This window comes from Bubalus bubalis, chromosome 4, assembly GCF_019923935.1.
Source record: "Bubalus bubalis isolate 160015118507 breed Murrah chromosome 4, NDDB_SH_1, whole genome shotgun sequence".
In the NCBI taxonomy this organism is placed as follows: domain Eukaryota; kingdom Metazoa; phylum Chordata; class Mammalia; order Artiodactyla; family Bovidae; genus Bubalus; species Bubalus bubalis.
The window spans coordinates 87,815,797-87,823,902 of record NC_059160.1 but is presented as its reverse complement, the minus strand read 5'-3'; the positions used below and the strand labels follow the sequence as shown (position 1 = coordinate 87,823,902).

The 8,106-nt window shown below is 55.0% G+C and overlaps 1 protein-coding gene across 6 annotated transcripts in view; it reads left to right on the top strand.

Annotated features, from left to right (window-relative positions):
• Nucleotides 1–8,106, top strand: part of HDAC7 (histone deacetylase 7) — a 36,729-nt gene that overhangs the window by 8,049 nt on the left and 20,574 nt on the right. Inside the window, exon 1 of one of the 6 annotated variants that reach the window (XM_044941683.2) lies at nt 2,189–2,622. The exons of the other annotated variants lie outside the window; for them this stretch is intronic. The gene's annotated coding sequence lies outside the window, so the exon portion shown is untranslated. Of the gene's footprint in view, nt 1–2,188; nt 2,623–8,106 lie in introns of those variants that run through there. 6 annotated transcript variants of the gene reach the window in all.

Here is an 8,106-nt window from a genome sequence, read left to right as displayed (position 1 = left end):
GCAGTCTCTATTCCCAGCACAGCGGCCCTGGAAGAGGCAGGAGGCATTTCTTTCAGGAAATGATCATTATTCAGGCTGCAGGCATCCATTAAGTCAGTCCTGACTTGGTGCCCAGGCCCGTGCTCGGCCTTCTGTGTGCTTCAGGGAGAGGCCGAGGATCCTGGGCTGTAGATAATGCAGAACTCCAGAGGATATGGGGTCCAAGGATAGGAGGAATCAGTGAGAGTCCTGTGTTCTAGTTCTCACGGGACCCAGAGCTTACATGCCCATTGGCAGTGCCATCTTGATCGTGCAGGGCTGTATATATACATATCAATTCTGTTTCATTGTTACAGAGGCAGCTCATGCACCTCGTAGACAGTCACACAACACAGAGGAGCAAAGGTGAAAGAGTAAGAAACAGCCAGTCCCAGCAATGGGAGATCGCTGCCACGGTCCCTCTGAGCACCTTTCCATCTCCTGACTTGCCCTCCTGTGTTGTGCATTTTACCAAAACAAGACCACATAGTGTATGCCATTTTTTCAGTCAGTGATCTCTACCTTCCACTACAGTAAATTTTCATCTCATCAAATCCCCAGTTGGCTAGAAATTTTCCAAGACAGCTGGTTGGCCCAAATCAGTACCCAGTACCATGCATCTGGCATTTGAATTCCCTGAGAGCTGTGCATGCACCCTAGCTGGATCTGTGGTCTGGAGACACCCCAGCCGAGCAAGCCTGAAGGGCCGCCCTGGCCGCAAAAGGGAATTGTGTCACCTGGAGAATCTATCCTCCACCTTCCAAAAATAACAGGCAAAATGAGTGGGATTCCGGGGCTTAGCTGGGATGGGGATCTGGTATTTAACTGTCATGAATATTAATGTGGCATCCTGTGAGTGCCAGCATTCATAGCTTGTTACTATTCATGGACTCATATCCCTGATGCCCCAGGCCATGGAGCAGGCCAGGGTCTCCACCGTGATCTCTGTCTCTCTCCAGACATCCAGGTCCAGGGGTGCTGATGGCTGTTTGCTTGTCAGGAGCCTGCCCTGAGGATCGTGGCAGTTTAGTCGCTAAGTCATGTCCGACTCTTGTGACCCCATAGACTAGCCTGCCAGGCTCCTCTGTCCATAGGATTTTCCAGGCAAAAATACTGGAATGGGTTGCCATTCTCTTCTCCAGAGGATTTTCCCAACCCAAGGATCAAACCCAGGTCTCCTGCACTGCAAGCAGATTCTTTACCACTGAGCTATCAGGGAAGCCCTGAGGATGGGGGCTCTCTTTTGCACGCGGGGCCCCCTCCACCCCTGCCCATGGCCTGCCGGAGTGTGTAAGGCCTGGGCAAGAAAGGGAGAGAGAAGAGAGCATCTTCTCCCTGGGGATTCACTCCCGAGTAGCCGCTCTGTGGGTGTCTTGCTTGGGTTATGTAACCTGCATTTTAGACAGGGCCTGACGGTTTCCAGAGTGCCTTCGCACAGCGTTTGTCCTCTGAGGCAGCCTTGGGGGTTTGCTTGTTTAGTTATACGCGCGCGGCTGGGGGCAGCTTACAGGAAATGATAAAATGGTAACAAGTACATTTAAAAAGCAGGGAAAATGAAAAGGATGAAAAAGGAAGTGAAGATGGAATTGGGGAGTGCCTCTTGGAGGCCTCTTGGAGGCATAGGCAGAGATGGTCCTGTCTTTATTTTTGTTGTCTTCTGGATGGAGTGTGGGCATTGTGGGAGCACGTGAGTCACGCCCAGGCCTTCCGATGCTGGGACCACACTCTGTCCAGTGACCCCCAGGTGGCCTCACCTCACCTCAGTGGGTGGGGCTCATTGTACACACCAGTGTAGGGATTATGAGCTTAGATTCTGGAGTCCCAGAAGCTCCACTTACTGTCTGTGTGACCTCGGCAAGTTTCGTAACCTCTCTGAGCCTCAGTTACCTCCTTTGTAATTTGAGGATGGTAGCAGTGTTGACCTTATAGGGTGCTTGTGAGGACCGAGTGAGAGAGTACAAGTCAGATACTTAGCACAGTAACCAGCACCCAGTAAGCATTCAGTACATGGTTGTTGATCCTTACTAACATTACTAATTACTGGTAATAATAAAATAATAATGATTGATATTAATATAACTTAAGCTTTTCCCTGGCAGTCTCTGGAGTGGGCTGAGTGGCCTCGTGGATGGCACCAGTGAGCGGAGCCATAAGGGCATAGCTGAGAGAGAGAACTGGCGGGAGGCAGAAGTGGGGTACAGAGGGAGGCAGGGTCTAGCCAAGGAGGACCCAGGAGCTGGGGGACCAGTGAGGGCAAGGGAGTGAACACAGACCTCAGAGGGGAGAAAGGAGCAGCTCTGAGACAGCCCCAGGGCGGTGACCGTGCTTCCTGTTGGGGCAAGCGCTGGCCCTTGAGAAAGACTGGCTGGGGCTGGCGGCTAAGAGGGAGCAGCTGGTCTCAGTGGGGCACCAGGGGGTGGGGGAGGGGGAGAGACAAAGGCAGAAGCTTGACAGAAACTCAGCTCTTCTCCCCGAATTACAGATGGGGGCCCCATCTTGACTGCTCAGGCTGTTTTGCTTGTAATAGGAAAGACAGATGGTGGGCAGACATCGTGGTGAACTTCCTATTTCAGGGCTTGGCGCTCCTGGAGCAGAGGGCTGAGGGTAAGTGGCAACTTTGGTTTCTGAGGCCTTTTGGGACCTGAGAAAGCCTAGGGCAGTCTGGACGAGGGGGCCTGGCCTGAGACTGGGGGGAGCCTGCTGCTGAGATGCCACACACCCTGAGCAAGTGGTTCTGCCCTCCCCGTCCCACAGAGAATAACCAGGGGAGACTGAGCAGTGGCCCTGAGGCCCCGGGAGCCACGGGTTTTGGAGAGACTCCCATTTTCCCTTGCCAGAGGGCAGTGAGATGCCCCAGAGAGCACCAGTCCCAGGAACCGCCAGCCCCTCAGGACTCAGAAAGGCCCAGCTCCCCTGCCTCAGGGTGGTCTCCATCCGCCAGGAGAGGCCACAGAAGGGACTGGACTCCGGGGCAGGGACAAGAAGCTAGAGAGGACGCCTTCCCACCCCCAGGGAGCTCAAGCTGCTGCTGCCATGGTTACATCTGCTTCCTGTTTGATTCATCTCAAACAGCAGAAAGGGGGGTGCCCGCTCCCAGCACAGGCCACCGCTGCGTGGGGCTGTTTACAACAGCCGCATGTGGGATTCCCAGAAAGAGACTCCAAACCGGACATCCTGCGGCTGCAAAATACCCAGGTGTCAAGAGCTAAAAATAGCTGCCCCAGGGCCCCAGGCGCGGGGAAAGGGGCATGCTTGCTGCGGAGGCGGAGGTGGAGGGCCGGCCTTGCGGCCCTCACATCCAGCCTCCTGCCTGCTGCATAACTGCGGAGCCTTCGAGCTTGGGCCCCCCGCCTCGGCCTGACTGGAGGCCTTTGTCTGGGCAGGCCCGCGTCCCAGGCCGCTCACCTGGGAGCCTCCACCCCAGGCCCGCCAGCCTTCCTGCCTGCCTGGCGGAGCTTGCTTTGAGACGCTAATGAGAAAGCCTCAGAGGCCCTTGGGAGCATCTAAGGAAGGGACAAAGGAGGATGCCGGAGAGCCTGAAGATAAAGGCGGTGCTCGTCCAAGTTCCCGCCTTGTCAGTTGCCAGCCCCTGTTCCCACCTATAGTCCGAAATCATCGCTTGGCATGGCATCTGCAGAGTCAGCAGTTGGTATTTATCTGTGATCTGGGAGGACTGTCTTCACCGGGGCCTAGAGATGAGACAGGCAGTTTCCGCCCTCTAACCTGCAGCAGGACTGGAGTCTGCCGCTGGTTCAGGTTTCCTGGGAGCTGCGTGATTTTTATCTTTCCCTGTGCCCAGCCGGGTCCTGCATTCGCTGTCCACCCACTAGCCTGTAGAGTCGAGGTGCTGGGGAAAAGCAGCCACGAGTGTTGCTTAAGAACATGGATTCTGGAGCCCATTTGTCTGGCTGAAGTCCCAGCTTAGCCACTTCCCTGTTATGTGCCTCCAGATGAGTTATTTAATACTGCTGGGCCTCAGTTGACTAATCTATATAATAGGGATAAAAATAGTAACCACCACATAGGTTTGTCATCAGGGTTAGATGAACTAGCAAACACAGGGCACATAGTAAACGGCTAGTTTACAAAAGTTCAGATGGAGAAGAAAGAGAAGAGTTGGGAGAGTCAGGAGATAAGGGACTGGACAGAAACGCATCTGGGAGCAAGTGGACTAAGAGACGAGGGGAGAACGCAGATGGGACCAGACGCTGAGATGCTTATGCCAGAGGGCGGCTGCAGGTGAGTTCAGGGGCAAACAGGATGAATCACGACCCTGGCGGGGAGTACCCGCCATGTGCCCTGTGCTTCACGCGCAGCGTCGCTCATCTCAGATGACCTCTTCCTGGTCCATATTCTTACCATTGAATTTCGGAGGCACAGCCAAGCCTTGCCCAGGCTGCAGGATGTCCCTGGCTGTCCCTGGCGGTCACTGAGGGAGTCGGAATGTGAACACCGGACTATCTAACCTCAAAGCCAACGTCCTCCATGCTGCGGACCCTTACTTCTCTCACTTCATGGGGCCGGAGTTCCCATCCAGCTTGCAGCACACTGGGTTCTGGATAAATCTGAGTAATAAGCAGCTTGGTGCCAAGATCATGAGCAATAGAATTAGTAAGTAGCAAGAGAATTTCTGGAAGAGAGACATAAGAAACTGTTAAATGGAATTGAGTCTAAGGAAGTCCTAGGGAGTTGGATGAGTGAGAAACTTCTAGTTTCATACTTTGGGGGGCTCTTTGAAATGTTTTTAGTGTCTACAAGTCATATACTTTTCAATTTTTAAAAAATCGTGGGCTGTCTGGAGTTGAAACTCCTGAAAGTAAAAGTCAGGTTTTATCCACTTTTCCACTCCTTCGAGCCCAAGACCAGTGCCCTCATCGAGAGGTAATTAGAACCTGCTTTTGGGATCGACTTCTTGGGTTCTCCTCCCCGCACTGGTCTGGCCTGGTTGTACCGCTGACCCGCTGGGTGACTGTGACCTAGCCCTCCCTCCCCTCTCTCTTTCCCTTCTCTGGGAAATGAGAGTGTTGCCTGCACAATCTCTGAAGCCTCATCAGCTCCTAACATAACACCACACAGTCCTCACTCTGTCAGTCGGGCAACTGTGACATTCTCTCTTCTGTTTATTGATTCTTGGACCTTCCTGGCCATTTCACTTCCAGCTTTGTCTTCTCTGCTAGCCCCCTGCGGAGTCAAGCTTTGGCAAGGCAGACCTGAGCTGAGGGGGCTGGGGGAGGGAGGAGGGGAGAGTCAGCCCTGGACCCAGGGCTTCGCCTCGTGCCTGCAGGGCAGGGGTCTGGCTGCTCCTCCTTTTTCAACTCCTCAGGAGACCAGGGAGGGGGACACAGCTTTGACAAAGACATGGAAAGCATTCAGAGGGGGCTTGTGGGTGGCGATGCTCTTGGGGAAGCCCTCCCCTGACATAAGACTGGCAGCACCGGGGAGAGCAGGTGGCCAGGCCGAGCTCAGGTTCCAGTCGCATCTGCGGGGCAGGTGAGGACCAAGGGAAAACAAGGGAGGAGCGGGAGGCCAGCTTGTACAGGTGCTCGGGGACAGGAGAGCTGCATTTATGTCTGCCCTGGAGGTGGCTGAGGGCCAGGGCGGACCCACTGGGGCAGAATTTCTGGGTAAGATCAGGTGTCCAGTTGGGGAAGGTGACTTGATGGAAACTTCAGCACCTGGTAAACCGTCTCTTCAGCCTGACTGCAGTTGCCTCCAAAGAAGGTAGGAAGAGAGAGTGACCAGAATTCCAGAAATGAAAGCTGTCCACGCAGGCCTGGAGCAGTGTGGAAAAGGGCCAGACCTATGCTGTGTTTTCCATCTCTTGGGTCCATTCACTCCTGATTGTATTTCACTAGTGAAAGTGTCAGTCGCTCAGTCGTGTCCAACGCTTTGTGACCCCGTGGACTGTGGCCCGCCAAGCTCCTCTGTCTATGGAATTCTCCAGGCGAGAATACTGGAGTGGGTAGCCATTTCCTTCTCCAGGGGACCTTCCTGACCTAGGGATCGAACCCCAGTCTCCTGGATTACAGGCAGATTCTTTACTGTCTGAGCCACTAGGGAAGCCCACATTTCACTCCTAATTGCACCCAAATTAGTGATAATAGCACTATGAGAGGGGCTGATGAGAAGGGCCCCCAAATTCATCCCCAAGTCTGAGATGCCAGATGGTCACTTTGTGGTTTCAGGTCAGCCGCTGACCGGGTGCCTTTTCTTCTCTCTGGGACACAGGAGAGCTGCTCCCTAACAATTATCTCTGTTGGTCTGGGCACTTCTGAACCCCTGGTCTCTCAGCATGGACCCAGGGGCTTGAGAGAAGCAGAGCTCTTTCCAGGCATTGCTTCTAAAATCCACCCCTGTTGGTAGGCAAAACACGCACACACACACCCAGCTTTCCTAAACAGAGTTTACATCATATCATCATCACAGAACGTCTCTTCTGAGCCCTGTAACAAACACTACGGAGTTCAGGGCCATTAGTTTTGTCCCCTCCAGAGGGTGCATGGTGTCCGGAACCCGTGGTTACAGGGGAGTGGGGTGCAGAGAAGCTGGTTGTGCCCCCACAGTGCACGCTGCTGGCCAGCCCTCAGGCAAGGACCAAGGGCTGAAGGAGACAGTTCCCAGCAGCAGGGACTGGAGGAACAGGACCCTGTGGTCTCTGGACGTGCAGCTGGCAGCCTAGTTTTGAAGCCTGTCTCGGAGAACAAGGTCCTGAGAGTGCCCCGGGGTGGGGGGCTATCCCATTCTGGGGAGGGGAGGCTGCCTCCTGCACTCCTGTTCCTTGAGGCTCACAAACCTTGAGAGATACGCATGCCATGTCCTAGGCATGGGGCCAGGAGAGTGTCATGTGTTCGAGTCACCAGTTCCTAACAGCCTGCCATGTGCCCAGCAAGGTATTACGTCATAGCTTACCAGTGGCACTGTAGAGACCCCGATTACTGAAGTGTTGAGGTGGTGGGTACCAAGTGGGTGCTGGGGGAGGTGAGGAGGGGGGGGTCAGGGGGAGCTTCCTGCGGAGATGGGCTCGGGCTGGACTTGAGAGGATAGGCCGCATTTGAATAGGTGGAGAGACATTTCCCTACCAAATGTCATCCGGGCGCGGGGCACTAGTATCTGGGGGCAGTTGGTGGGAGTCTCTTTCTCTGTGCGCAGAGGCGCCCCTCCCCGACAGGCACCTGCTTGCAGGGACTTCTACTTGTCCAGCTTTTGAAAGATGACTGAGTCTGCCCTTAGGCCACAGAGCAGTGCCTGCCAGCTGACCTTCAGAAAAACACCCCTTCTGCCCCAAATCTAGTCTGAGGAGGGCTTCTGTGTGTCCACCACTTGCCCCTCCAGGAGGCCTCTGGTCTCCAGCTCTGTCCCCTCTGCCCTGAGCTGGACAGCAGGAGGGCAAGGTGGCCTCAGGACTCAGCTTTCCCCACCCCAGCCAGCCCCTGGGCTCCCCTAGGCCTTTCTGCTGCTGACTGCCCTACCATGGGATTCCATGGGCTCTGAACTGGAAGGAGGTGGGGTTGGGGGCCCTGCGCTGGACCGAGGAGTCTGGGAGAGGTGGCCGTTTCCAGAAGGAAAGACTTCTTTTTTCAGGTTATCCGTGAAACAAAGGCTGAGTGATTCCCTTCTCTGGGGGCACAGAGGCTGCAAGACCCAGGATGGGGCAGTAGGAAGAAGGGGTTCCTCTTATGGGGTCCTCGAGCTGTGCATTCCAGATCCACCCCTTCGCAGCTCCCAGCACATCTGACCTGACCTCCAGGCCACGATCTAATCCCTCCCCAACTGTGGAGGGGGGCCCAGCTCTCTTTTCAGTCCTTCTCGCCCTTCCCCTTGTCTCCCTCCAGACGTCCTTAGGGCAGTCTCACCAGCCTGCTGTCCGCCTCACCCCTCAGCCCTCTCCTTCCCCTTCCAACTCTGGGAGCCTGCTTCGGCTGCCCAGAGAAGGCTGGGCACCTCAGGGAAGCCTGACACTGCTGGGTAAACTGGAACCACCTGAGTTTCCTGTCCAGGACTGAGCTCCAGTAGAGCGAGATATCTCAGCCACTTGATAGATCAGATGAGGAAGATGGAGCTGAGGATCACTCTTAAGCGGCATGGGAG